The sequence below is a fragment of the Carcharodon carcharias genome, chromosome 9 (genome assembly GCF_017639515.1).
Source record: "Carcharodon carcharias isolate sCarCar2 chromosome 9, sCarCar2.pri, whole genome shotgun sequence".
Lineage (NCBI taxonomy): Eukaryota > Metazoa > Chordata > Chondrichthyes > Lamniformes > Lamnidae > Carcharodon > Carcharodon carcharias.
Window position 1 is genome coordinate 49,174,028 of NC_054475.1, and position 14,345 is coordinate 49,188,372.

Genomic DNA, 14,345 nt, shown 5'->3' on the forward strand with positions numbered 1-14,345 from the left:
AGTCTGGTCCTGTGGCGGCCAACTGCAGCACCGTTCTCTGCAAGAATTGCAAGCAGGAGGGACACCAGGCAAAGGACTGCAAACAGACTAAGCACTGCAACCTGTGTGGCGAGGCAGGTCACCTCTACAAGACCTGCCCCAAGCGCTGCCTCACTTATGCACAGGCGGCCAAAACCAATGAGGGGGAAGCAGATGAAATGCTTCGTGTTACTACTACCAAGGACACTTGCAACCTTCCAACCACCAAGACCTCCAATGAGAACAATGGGACAAAGGAGGACATGGAGAGAGACAACATGAAGGAGAAGATTGAGACAGCAGACAGCCAATCAACTGCACTTCCCCCTGAACCTCCCACTTCTCAGGAGAGCGAATCAATGGAGGAGGAACCAGCAGAAAATCATCCGGGAGAGTGGCAACTGGAATAGAGAGTGAAAAAGAAGAGGCTAAGAAGGGACCAAGCCACTTCCCAGACAAGCGGCAAGAGGTGTCTCTATCCAACATGGTTGACAAGGGCAACTGCTCTTTGGACGAAGAAGAGCAAGGGCGGCACCTACAGAAGAAGTGGCATAGCTCTAGGGAGCTGGAGGATGAGAAACCTGAGCTCCAGAACTTTGGAGACAATGAAGAGCCCAGCGTACCCCAACTTTGCTCACAACTTGAAGAGGCCAGAACACCCCAACCCCAGGAAGCTGGGAGCAGTGAAGCATTCAGTGCACCCCAGCTCCGGGAAGCTGTGAGCAGCAACGCCCCAGAGGGGGAGAGGATCGGAGAGACTTCTCCAACAGAGAACAATTCAAACCTTGTTCCTGGCACGAACCCCCAGATGCCACCTGAGCGGAACATCTCCAATGGGCAGCTCAGGACAGTTTACTCAGTCCATCCAAAGTGATACAATTTGTGAACACTATGGGTATGCAAGAGCAGACCAAAGGTCTAGAACTCTCAAAGACAACAGGTTTGGTAAGCAATAAAATGCTTTAAAAATGGGGATAAAGATTGTATCCATAAATATAAGAATCAACTGCACGATGTGTTGCAGCCTTGGACTACCTTGCCAAGGTCAAAGCTGACCTGTTATTTCTGCAGGAGTGTGTGATACCACACCTCAGCTCCTACAGGCAATGGTGGTCCCATGGACCATCGATCTGGTCAGGAGGAAACAACTCACGTTCCTCGGGCCTGGGTGTTCTGCTGCAGGGAGGCAACTTCACCATCTCTGAGGTTAAGGAGATGGTGGGCGGGCGCCTCCTCGTAGCAGACGTAATGTACAAGAATGCTCCACTCCGGTTAATTAACGTGTACACTCCGGAACAAAAGGCTGAGTGGCTGGCGGTTTCTCAGCAGCTCCCACTGCTGCTGGCGACCTCCAGGCCAGTCATTCTGGGCAGTGACTTCAACTTCATCTTCGTTGTGGCTGGATGATCTGGCAGATTGGACACTATGTCCAGATCCCTGATGGAAACAGTAAAGGATGCCAAGCTGCACGGCGTCTTCAGCAACCCTGCAGTCAGAGTGCAGGGTAGATACACCTGGTCACGGCTGGACGGGTCCATCTGTTCCAGGATAGACTTCCTGTTTGTGTCCCGAGCGTTCGCAGTCAGATCCACCAACGTCAAGCTGGTGCTCGTCTCTGACCACTGCCTCCTACTGGCTGACTGTCAGTTACAGGAAGACCAGAGGGTTAGCAGGGGGACATGGAAGCTGAACGTGCAACTGCTGACCCCAGAGAACATTGAGGAACTCGGGAGGGATTACAAAGGTTGGAGAACCATGAAACCCCTCTTTGAGTCCCTGACACACTGGTGGGAAGTGATCAAGGAAAATATCAAGAGGTTTTTCATCCTCAAAGGCATTCAGAAAGTTAGTAAGGAACAGAGGGAAATATCCCGGCTCCAGGACAACACGCAAAACCTGCTCTGGCTGCAGTCGATGGGTATCACAGAAGTCTTAGATGACAGTATGTGGGAGGGTCTGGACAAACCGCTAACTCCTGACGAACTGACTAAGGCCCTTGAATCCTTTGAGAAGAGTAAGACTCCCGGAAGCGAAGGCTTCCTGTCTGAGTTGTATTCGGCTCTGTGGGACTGGATCGGCCCAGACCTGCTAGAAGTGTACAAGAGTATGCTTCTGGCCAGCAGCATGTCAGAATCCATGAGGAAAGGCATCATCACCCTCAGCTACAAGCAGAAGGGGGAAAGGGAGGAAATTAGAAATTGGCAACCCAATTTACTGTTGAATGTGGACTACAAGATTCTGTCCAAAGTCATCGCCAATCGGGTCAAGTCCGCTCTGGAACTGGTGATCCACCCTGACCAGACCTGCACTGTGCCGGGCAGGAAGATCTCTGACAGCCTCACGCTGCTCAGGGATACGATTGCCTATGTGAAGAACACGGGTGTGGACACCTGCCTCAGCAGCCTGGATCAGGAGAAGGCCTTTAACAGAATATCGCACACCTACATGGTGAATATGCTCTCCAAAACGGGGTTTGGGGAGGGAATTCGCAACTGGATCCAACTGCTCTACACTAACATCAGTAGTGCAGTCTCAATCAATGGGTGGGAATCAGAATGTTTTCCAATTAAATCTGGAGTCAGGCAGGGCTGCCCTCTCTCCCCTCTCCTGTTTGTGTGTTGCATAGAACCCTTTGCTGAGTCCATCAGGAAGGATCTGGTCATAAGAGGAGTGACAATCCCAGGTAGTGGAGGCACTCAGGTCAAAGCCTCCCTTGAACGATGTTGTCATCTTCTCGGATCCGCTATCGGTGTGCAGACTGATCTACATCTGCGGCCAATTCGAACTGGCCCCAGGAGCCAAGGTAAATCGTGGCAAGAGCGAGGCCATGTTCTTTGGGAACTGGGATGACCGATCCTTTGTCCCCTTCACCATCAGGTCAGATGGCCTGAAGGTGCAGGGGATATGATTCAGGGGGACTGGGGCATGTGTTAGAAACTGGAAGGAGCAAGTGGCTATGGTGGAATGAAAACTGGGCATATGGGAGCGACGCTTCCTCTCCATTGCAGGTAAGAACCTGGTCATCAGGTGTGAGGCACTCTCGCTGTACATAGCGCAGGTCTGGCCCATTCCTCACTCCTGCACGATGGCGATCACCCTAGCCATCCTTCGCTTTATCTGGAGGTCGAAAATGGATCGTGTTCGCAGGGACGCGATGTACAAGCCTCTAGATAAAGAGGGAAAAATCATACCCAATATTGCCTTCATCCTGATGGCCACCTTTGTGTGCAGCTGTGTATAGACCCTCGGTACGCAAGTGTCACTACCTGTCCCTGGTGTTGCGAAGGATGGGTCTGGCCACGCTGCCGCGGAACGCTCCAAGTAGTTGGACCGTGCCATATCACCTGTCCCTCCTGGAAAAATTTATGCAGAGAAACACCTTTGACCACAAGTTCATCAGGCAGTGGTTGGCACGTAACATCTTAGAGGCACTGTGGGAAAAGGAGATGGTGGATCCTGTCAGATGGTTCCCCGAGCAGACTGTCAAAAGTAATTTGACAGAATACCTCATCGCCAGAACTTTCCAACAAGTACCAAGACATAGTTTGGCTGGTGGTGAGAAAGGCCCTCCCTGTCAGATCCTTCCTACACGCCAGGAGTCTCACCCCCTCGGCACGTTGCCCTCGAGGTGGCTGTGGTGGGGAAGAGACCGTTGTTCACCTCTTTGTGGAATGTGCCTTTACAAAGAAGGTCTGCAGAGAGATGCAGTGGTTTCTGTCGAGGTTCATCCCGAGCAGTTCTGTGACACATGTCTCTGTGCTCTACGGGCTGTTCCCAGGGACACACACCGAGACAAACATCAGCTACAGCTGGAGGATCATCAGCTCGGTGAAAGACTCTTGGTCTGCCAGAAACTTGTTGGTCTTCCAGCGCAAAGAGTTGTCCCTGACCGAGTGTAGCAGACTGGCACATTCCAAGGTCGAGGATTATGTGCTGAGGGATGCACTAAAGTTTGGGGTAACCGCCGCAAAGGCGCAATGGGGAAAGGTCGCTGTCTAAGACCTTCCTGCCACAGTTCACCGAGGGGCTGGGAACTGTATAGACTCCTCGGGCTGTGTGGCTCACAATTAATGTATGTAGTGAATACTAAATGTATCATAATTATATTGAAGCACCTCAGAGTGCATCATGATGTATGTTGATAACTACAATACCATTGCACTGTCTGACTGTAATGACCATATTAAAATGATTGTAATATTCACTGATTGTATTGAAGGACCTCATGAACCAGGTGTAAAAGTTGAAACTGATTGCACTTTTTGTGATGAAATTTAGAAATGTTTTGTAATGTTCTTTCAGATATTTTATGAATAAAGTATATTTTTCCAAAAAAAAACCCATTTTGCTGTGGTTTGCCGCACCCGTGTGGTCAACATAGTAACTGCAGGCGATGTGAGAAATAAAGAAGGTGAATGTCTTTTCCTTGGCTCTGTCATGCACATAAATGACGAGTAGATGAGAGTAGACATTCCAATTCAAGGAACAGTTGTGAGCTTCAAAATAGATACTGGAGCAGACACTAGTATAATTTCTGACAAAGTATACTTTGCCTGGAAGACTCTTCTACAGATCAATGGCACTCATGTCACTCTTGACAGTCCAGGAGGGAAACTACAATGCTGGGGAAAATTCCTTGCAAAAACACAGTGCAAAGCAAGACGTTACCATTTTACTGTGTATGTGATTAATGGAGCGCCAGTGAATAATTTGCTGGGATGTGATGTGGCCGCAAAAATGAATTTAGTTCAGCAAGGCGACAAAGTTCATCGTGGAGAAATTGGATAGCTTAGGATCACACCAGTTAAGATCAGCCTTAAGGAAGGAAGGAAGGTGCAGCACCCTACAGTATTTCATGTGCAAGGAGATTTTCACTGCTGATGCTCCACAAAGTCAGAAAAGAATTGGAACATATGGTCAACTGTGATGTCATTGAAGAGGTCAAAGAATCAACTGGTCTGCCCCAATGGTTCTTGTGCCAAAGCAAAATAAATCACTTAGGATCTGCGCTGATCTCAAAAGGCTTAACATGGCAGTACTGAGAGAAAAATACATCCTTCCAACGCTCAATGATATCCCCCCAAAGCCAACCCATGCCCGAGTGTTTTCATTGCTGGATGCTGCAAGTGGATTCTGTCAAATTCCGTTACATGAGGATTGTGGTAAGCTGACCACCTTTATAAATCCATTTGGCAGGTATCTCTTCCGCAGGTTGCCTTTTGGTATTACCAGTGCACCAGAAATCTTTCAAAGAGAGCTGACAGGCCTGTTTCGACATCATGAAGGCACTGCCGTGTACATGGATGACCTGATCTATGGCACGACTGAAGAGGAACTAACAGATGACTGTCTCAAGCATTGAAGATCCTTGATGCCACTAGCCTGAAGCTCAATAAAGAGAAATGCTTGATTTGACAAACACAACTGCATTTCCTTGAACGCCGCATTGACAAGCATGGTATAACCCCAGACCCTCAGAAGGTTCAGGCCATCATGGAGGTGAAGCCTCCAGAGAAGTCTCAGAATTGCGCAGGATCCTAAGCATGATACATTAACCTGGCAGGTTCCTGCCCAAAATTTCTATGGCACAAGATCCTTGACGGCACTGTTGTGGAGTGATGCTTTCTGGAACTGGATGCCAACACAAGAGCAAGCCTTTGTGAAGGTAAAAGACCTGATTTCAGAGGCTCCAGAGTACAAAGCTTACTGCTGTCAGCGCTGATGCAAACAGCTACGGCCTTCGATGGAGTCCTACTGCAGAGCCATGACAGAGAGTTGAAACCTGTCGCTTATTGCTCCAGAATCCTGACAGATGCAGAAATGCACAAGATGAGAAGGAGTGCCTAGCAGCTATTTGGGTTTGTGAGAAGTTTCCTAAGTGTCTGTATGGCCTAGCTACATTCACACTTCACACAGATCATAAGCCTCTCACCCCTTTAATTAATAGCAGAGGCTTAGACTGTGTCCCATTGTGCTGCCATTGACTTCTAATGAGGATGATGAGATATAAGCCGTGCCTGGGAAGGCACTTGTTGTGGCAGACATGCCATCAAGTCATCCTCTACCTTCTATAATAAAAGGAAAATACTGCAGATGCTGGAAATCTGAAACAAAAACAAAAAATGCTGGAAAAACTCAGCAGGTCTGACAGCATCTGTGGAAAGAAAGACAGAGTTAAAGTTTCGAGTCCATGTGACTCTTCATCAGAGCTGAAGGGAAATAGAAATGTGGTGAAATATATACTGTTTAAGGGAGGGTGGAACAGGTGAAGCTGGATAGAGGGCCAGCGATGGGTGGAGGCAAACGAGAGATTGCGAAAGATGTCATAAACAAAAGGTCAAAGGGTTGTTAATAGTGGTGGTACTGGCTAAAGGAGGTGTTAATGGTGACAGTGAGAGTGGAAAGCAGAATGTGATAATGGCTGGACCAGGGTAAGCTCTCTGGAAAGTGACAGATGGCCCTAGTGGGGGTGGGGTGGGGGGAGGGGATGGTGGTGGGAAAAAAGATTGAAAAGGCTAAAAACTGGAGATAAAACAATGAATAAAAATGGAAATAAATTTAAAAAATAATAGCAATGAAAATAGGTGGGGAAAATAAATTTTAAAAAATTAATATAGAAAAAAGGGGGGGATCAAAAAGGGGTGGGGTTGGAGGAGCGAGCTCATGATCTGAAGTTGTTGAACTTAATGTTAAGTTGGGAAGGCTGTAAAGTGCCCAATCGGAGGATGAGGTGCTGTTCCTCCAGTTTGCGTTGGGCTTCACTGGAACATTGCAGCAGGTCAAGGATGGATACATGGGCATGAGAGCAGGATGGTGTGCCATTAGCACCTCCTTTAGCCAGTACCACCACTATTAACAATCTTTTGACCTTTTGTTCATGACATCTTTCGCAATCTCTCCTTTGTCTCCACCCATCGCTGGCCTTCTATCCAGCTTCACCTGTCCCACCGCCTTAAACAGTATCTATTTCATCACATTTCTACTTCCCTTCAGCTCTGAAGAAGAGACATACAGATTCAAAATGTTAACTCTGTCTTTTTTTCCACAGATGCTGTCAGACCTGCTGAGTTTTTCCAGCATTTTTTGTTTTTGATCCTCTACCTGCTGTCTGACTTGAGGTGTCTGACTTGACTGAGGAGATTGACATGTATGGGGACGCAGCACATTCTGCAAAACCAAAGTCCAAAACTAGACTAGAATCGGTGAAGCAGCTGACAAGTACAGATTCTGACCTGCAGACTGTGATCCGCTGTCAGGCCTGGATGGCCAAGGCATGCAGCTAAAGTGTCAGAGAATGTGAAGGCTTACTTTACCCAGAAAGTCTGCTTCTCAGCGTCAAGAGGACTTCTGCTGCCTGGCAACCAAATAACCATCCCAAGGAGTTTGCATAATGAGGTTTTGAGACGGTTGAATTGAAGGTCACCAAGGCATCACCAAGTGTCACGGAACAGTCAAACTGAGTGTGTGGTGGCCTGGTATCAGGAAAGACATAGGAACTAGGGTGGGAACGTGTACAGTTTGTCAAATAGCCAAACTCCCGCAACAGAGGGAGCCACTGATGATCACACCGCTGCCAGGCAGGCCCTGGAAGAGAATGGGAGCTGATATATGAGAACTCCAGAAGTGATACTACCTAATTGTCATTGATTACTTCTCCAGGTACCTGGAAATCACTAACTTACTGAATATGGCCAGTGACACTGTGATATCCAACCTGAGGAATATCTCCACTCGCTGGGAGTGTCCAAATGAACCTGTCACCAACAATGGGCCCCAGTTCACAGGCAAGGGGTTTGCTGAGTTTGCCAGAGTGTACAGCTTTCAACATTTAATGACCAGTCCCTATTATCCACAGGCCAATGGGGAAGCAGACGAGCTGTGCAAACTGCCACGAAGATTGTGGCAGGGTGACCCATTTCTAGCCCTGCTGAGCTACAGAGCTACTCCATTGCAAGCAATTGGATTTAGCCCAGCATAGCTCATGCTTGGCAGACAGATCAGAACTAGCATTCACACAATACAAGGAAACCTGTTGCCTAAATGGCTCGACTTCAAGTTAGTCCGGAAGGCTGATGACTCAGCTAAAGCACACTACAGACATTTTTACAACAGACGATATCCTGTTAGAGAGCTGCCCATCCTATGTCTCAGTGAAAAGGCTGCAGCGAAGCTAGATGAAGAGGGAGGTTGGGCTACCAAAGCTACGGCACTGCAGCTGGCTGACACGTCAAGATCCTACCTAATCCAATCAGAGAAGGGCATCTTCCACTGGGTCAGACGCCTTCTGAAACATAACAGGGGACAAGCTTCAAATGAGGAAGAATTTGAAGATGTCAGTTCTGAAGTTTCACCAGCTAATGACACGCCACAAGACCTGCCAGATGCTGGAGGTGTTGCAGACATGTCCGGAACTGACAATTCCCAGAGCCCACAGAGAATCACATCTAGAGGCTGGATGGTTAGAAAGCTGTTGCGCTACAGAGACTTGGGCAAAATTTTTTGCTCATTGGGTGGGCACGCGCTTGACCCGAACGAGCGTAAAATGACGCGCGACGATGTTGGGTGAGCGTCATCGCACATTTGCGTGTTATTTCAGTCAGCGGGCACCCGCGGGAGTTGGCAGTGGGCTCACCGACAATTAACAGGCCTTTTAAGGCCATTAACACTCTAGTTACGGTCAGCGGGCAGACGAAAAGGCAAAATGGCCATTGCATTTTTGTGTGGAACCTCATCCACGGGTGGGGCGAGGTTTCGATCCGCCATTAAAAAAAAATTTAAAAATTTTCAAACTGATTTCTAACATGTCCTTGCTCATGTGACAGAGTCACATGAGGTGACTTTTTTTTAATACCTTAAAATTATTAAAATTTTTTTTATAACTTCATCTCCCTGAGGCAGCGCTGTGCCTCAGAGAACTTTTCTTGCAGCATGCGTGCTCCTGTGCGAAGTTCCCCGCTTGCCCTCCTCTCCCCCCAACACCAACACAGGCAGCCCTGAGCGCCACAGTGTGCGTCTCATGCTGGGTGGGCCTTAATTGTCCCACCTGAGTGAAATCATGGTCCAGCTCCAATTGCAGGTGGGGGTTGATGGTTTCCCAACCGCTCCCACCTGCCCCCCACTGACCTGCCTGACGAGGGCAAAACCCTGACCTATGAAACCTGATCTAGCTGACACGTAGCTAGCTCTTCGAGACAGAATAATCCTAACCGGCTGACTAGCTAGTTGCCTTAGAGTGAGAACTAGATCTTTGAATTAGTTAATTGTTTTATTACATTAAAAAAGTGAAAATGCTAATGTTACTCTCTAGCTAATGACTAGTTTAAAAGTCCTCATTTATAACATAGTAGACTTGTTAGTGACATCCACTGCTCTCTACTCAAAAAGGGGGGTGTTGTAATGATATGGCTAGGTAAGAACTTTAGTCATAGGGACTATAGGGACTTCAGTACTCTGGGGATTCTATTGTGTGTCGGGGGGTGGGGGGGTGGTGCTGTGGTGGTGGGGGTCGATATTGTGTGAGGCACATCCTTCACTGCAGGAGCCCATGCTTGCTCATCTCTATATTCTGTGCACAAATTCAATAAAGCACTGTTCATTGCAATAAACATCTCCGAATATTTCGACCAGGTACAAAAACTATTAACTTATATTCATTGCATCTGATTTTGGACTCCTCAGTGAGTGGAAATAAGTTTGTAACAGACTTTGAGTGTTCAATTCTCCGTAGCTTTGTTGTACAAGGGCTGAATCCCTTATCAAATACACTGTGTTGCTTATAGCAGGCTGCTGTCCAGGTGTTGTTACAGTTGGATTGTGTACCTATTATTAAACTCAAACCCTGAAGCAATGGAAATGTCTGTGTTGGGTGTGTACAGGAGCCATACACAGTGCCCTCCACTGGTCACACTTTGTTGTACTTCTTGTTGGAATTAATTTATTGGGCCAAGTTAAATTGATGCACAGTAACGCAAGGTCCTATTATTCCAGAGGGTTTGTAACAATTTTATCTGGTATTGTGACAATACTGAAAATAAGGCACCATCATTCAATGTCACCTTCATGATTGTCTTCACTTTCAGCTGTCAACAATGTATGACCATAGAAAATTAGTATCTGTTTTAAACTGAAACCTGCAAATCCCAAAACTTGTTCTTTCATATACAAACTCTTATAAACCTCAGTCAAGGCTCACTTGCAGTTATATTTGAAAAGAGGGCAGTTTTATTTGGATGGGTAAAATTGTTTTGAACAGCACAGATGTATGGAACATTCTAGGTAAAGTAGTACAATAAAGAGCTTGAATATTCCAAAAATGGGATACCAGACATTCCCACCATTGGTGAGAGGGAAGGAGAGGAGCTGAACACTGGCCAGAAAGTAGGTGCTGCCCCACGTGGAAGGAGGAAATGTCTGCCCAGAGCAGTTGGATCAGTGCAACAGCTGGATTAATTAAATACTGCAACAGCTGGACCAAGACAACACTACAGCAGCTGGACTAATGCTACACTGCAACAGTTAGACTAATGCATCACTGCAACCACTGGACCAATGCAACACTGTAACAGCTGGACTAATGTAACTCTTCAACCACTGGACTAATGCAACTCTTCAACCACTGGACTAATGCAACACTGCAACAGCTAGACTAATGCTGGACAAATGCAACACTGCAACCACTGGGTTAATGAAACACTGCAATAGCTGGACTAATGCAATTCTTCAACCACTGGACAAATGCAACACTGCAACCACTGGGCTAATGCAACACTGCAACAGCTGGACAATTGCAACACTGCAACCGCTGGATCAATGCAACACTGCAACCACTGGATCAATGCAACAGTGTAAACACTGGAGCAATAGAAACTGGCAGCAATGAGAGAATTGCAAGAATAAAGTAGCAGTTCCAATTACATTTGGTCCTGGAGACAGAGGTCCCTTACAAAGGTCTTTTTATGTGATTCCATCGGCTGCTGTTGAAGTGCCATGTTATATGCTTACCTCTGGAGGCAGTACTGTCACAGAAATGGGGATCAGCTTTCATGACTTAGGCCATGATTCGCTTATCAGTAAATTCCTTTCAAGCTTTTATAAAAGAGGTTGATGGGGAACTGAACAATCCAAATTACGGAATGTGTCACTAAACAGGCACCAAACAGGTGACAACTTCAGGCTCAGCTTTGCTTCCTTTTGTTTTAAGTGTTGATTTTACTTTCAGCATCAAGCGGAAGAGTTGGCTATTTAATATACACAAAACCACAGCTATGTGTAATCAAGGTTTATAAAGCATTTTTCATAACCTCAGGACATCCCAAAGTCTTTAACAACCAATTAAGTGCTTTTGAAGCGTAGTAATGCAGCAAATGCAGCTGGCAATTTGCGCACAGCAAGATCCCACAGATACTCTGTTTAAGCGATGTTGATGGAGGAATAAGCACTGGCCATGTTATTGCGTAGGACTCCCCTATTCTACTTCGGCATAGCGCCATGGGATATTTTATATACAACTAAGAGGGAAGACGAGGCCTCTGACAGCTCCCCAAGTACTGCACTGGAATGTCTGCCTAGACCTTTGTCCTCAAGTTGCTGGAGTCAGGCTTGAGCCCACAATCTTCTGACTCAGAAGCAAAATCCTCCCACGGAGCTGCGGCTGACATCTCGGAGAGAATTTTAACTCTCAAGGATGGGTGGGCTGGGTGGGATAGAAAGGTAAAAAATTGCAAAATTCTCAAACTGAACCCAAACCTGCCCACTTCCGTTTGGGGAGCAGGTAAGCAATCCACTCACAGAAGGTGGGCCAATCACCAAAATCTTTTAAGAAGGCTGTCTGCCTGCATTTTAACTCAGGTTTTATTTTTAACTTAATCTGGCATGGTTTCCTCATAAGGGAGCCGAGAAGGGCCAGATCCTGGAGATTAATGCTTTTACACCACAGTTTGTGGGCCAGGAAGAGTAGGAGTATTTACCCTAGGCTCAACAAACTTACCCCCAAATGATCAGAATCCCTTGAACTCCCACAATTCCCGCCCATCTGTCTGTGATGCCTGTCCACCCACCGCCACCCCCCCCAAAATACCGCGATGTCAGATTTACCGGCTACCTGCTTCCCGGCTGCTTTCCCAGCCACATGTCAATCTGAGTGGCTATCGGCTGGGAAAACTGTTGAAAGGTTCCCTACGATTATAAAATTCTCCCCCAAACTTTCTTGGGCGAATAAACATGAGATTCCGAAATTAAAATTCTCAAGCTGCCGCAGTGGGTCTTGACACCTTGGAATTGAGGTGGGTAGAATTACCTGGTTAGTCACATACCCCTATTACAACATAGCCCACTCCTAGTGCTGCATCACAAAATCTCCTCGTTTAATTTCAGTTTGTTTCTGTTGTTTTTATGCTCCTTTTTCACTGTTATGATTTCTCACAATACATTCTTTGTATCTATTGTGCGTGTTTGTTCTGCTTAAAACTTGCTTTCATTTTCTCACTGAATTTTGTTCCTCTTCCCCTTGGATTTTCTCCCTTCATGCAAATTTCCTGTTCTTTTATTCACTCGCTTTTCACTTGAATTTTTTTTCCCTCCCCCTCATTTTCTTCCTTTTCCTGATCAACAAAGAGACCCTGGAATGTGTGTTGTCCATGCGCTGTGGCCAGCTAGTCTTTAGTCCCTTTATAACTGTGGTCATTCTGCATGTGTGATCTCAGAGTGAGTATTGGTAGATCGTGAGAGGCATGCTCAGTGCTATTTTCTCCTTACTATCTATAAATACTCCAGCCCAGGATATTGACTGGAATGGAAAATCCTAGACTAGGGGAACACCGAGATGACTACTGCATTTCTAGTCACTGCCCAGCTGAAATCAGCTAACTTTTAACCCAGACTGAAGATTTCCTTGGGCTGCATGTGTTAGTTGCCTACCTGGCTGAATGTTTACCAAACAGAACCATCAGAGGAGCAATTTTTAAATTCAAAGTATAGATGATTATATTTTAAATATTTAATTAAATCATGTCAAAGTCCAAAGATTTAATATTTGATCACAAGAAATGACATTAGACAGCTGGGTGTCTCCTAACCACATCTAATTCACTATCAAAATGCAGCCACATGAACAAGCACTTGCAGCTGTAGGAACATAGGAACAGAAGGAGGCCGTCTGGCTGCTTGAGTCTGTTTTGTCGTTTAATGAAATTGTGGCTGATCTGCAACCTATTTTGACATACCCTTTGCTCCATATCCCTTGTTAAGATATGGCAGGTGATAGTTGCCAGGCTGACCAAATCCCAAAGGGAAATTTGGCCAAGCTGTCACAATGTTTTGCAATTTGTATTTATTATGAGAAGTTATGTCCACTGAAGTCAAAAGTGAAGGTTCTACTATATTTATTAACAAAAGAAAAGAAAGCTTAAACACATAAGCTTATTGTTACACAGTTAAATTTAGTCTTACAAGATTTCCACTTAGCTAGACTCTCAAATAAACACCCCTTTTCCAGGCAACAGTCCAAATAGATTCTTAATCTATAAAACATCCAGTAATATTACTGTAAGGTACCCACAGTTGCCATAAGGGAGGTATTTCACAAGCTTCCCTCTCACTCGACAATGTAAATCCAAGGCTTGTAGCAAAACATTGCTTTCTTGAACAAACAAGTATTTCTCTGGAGGCGGCTAGGGGCTGCCTTTCACAGGCCTGTCTTCGCACAATCCACCCCTCAAGATCTCGCAAGGCTATTCACCATACAGCTTTCAATATTTCCTTAAATATATTTTCCTCCCCTTTGCTCGTTAAGCCCATTGTTTTAACTTTCTTTGGAAGTTATCTTTCTAAAAATATACACAATCTTTCATGTTGTCGTTATGGCCAGTGCTTTGGGGAAAAATAAACTTAACAACTTTGCCTTATCTATTTATTTATGATTTTGCCAGTTGTAAAACTTCCTGTTATGCTTCTTTGAAATTCAACAGCTAATAATTCACTCCTCGCTTATTTCCTCATGCAAATTCCCATCATACTGTATGCACTGGGATCTCATCTTAGCTCATCCATCCCCATTTAAAAATGCCTGTTTTTACACCTAATCCCTTTGATTTTTTTAAACCTTGCAGTCTGCCTATCTTAAGTTTCATTAAATTAGTCACACACACAGCCCCCACATGCCGGCTTCACAGCATCCCACAGTAATATTAGGGATAATGATATTCTCTTCACACCCTTGATATTATTGGATAACAAAAATCTATCAATCTTGGATTTAACTTAACAGTTGATCTAGTATCCATTGCCATTTGTGGGAGAGAGCTCCAAAATTCTACCACTGTCTGAAGAAG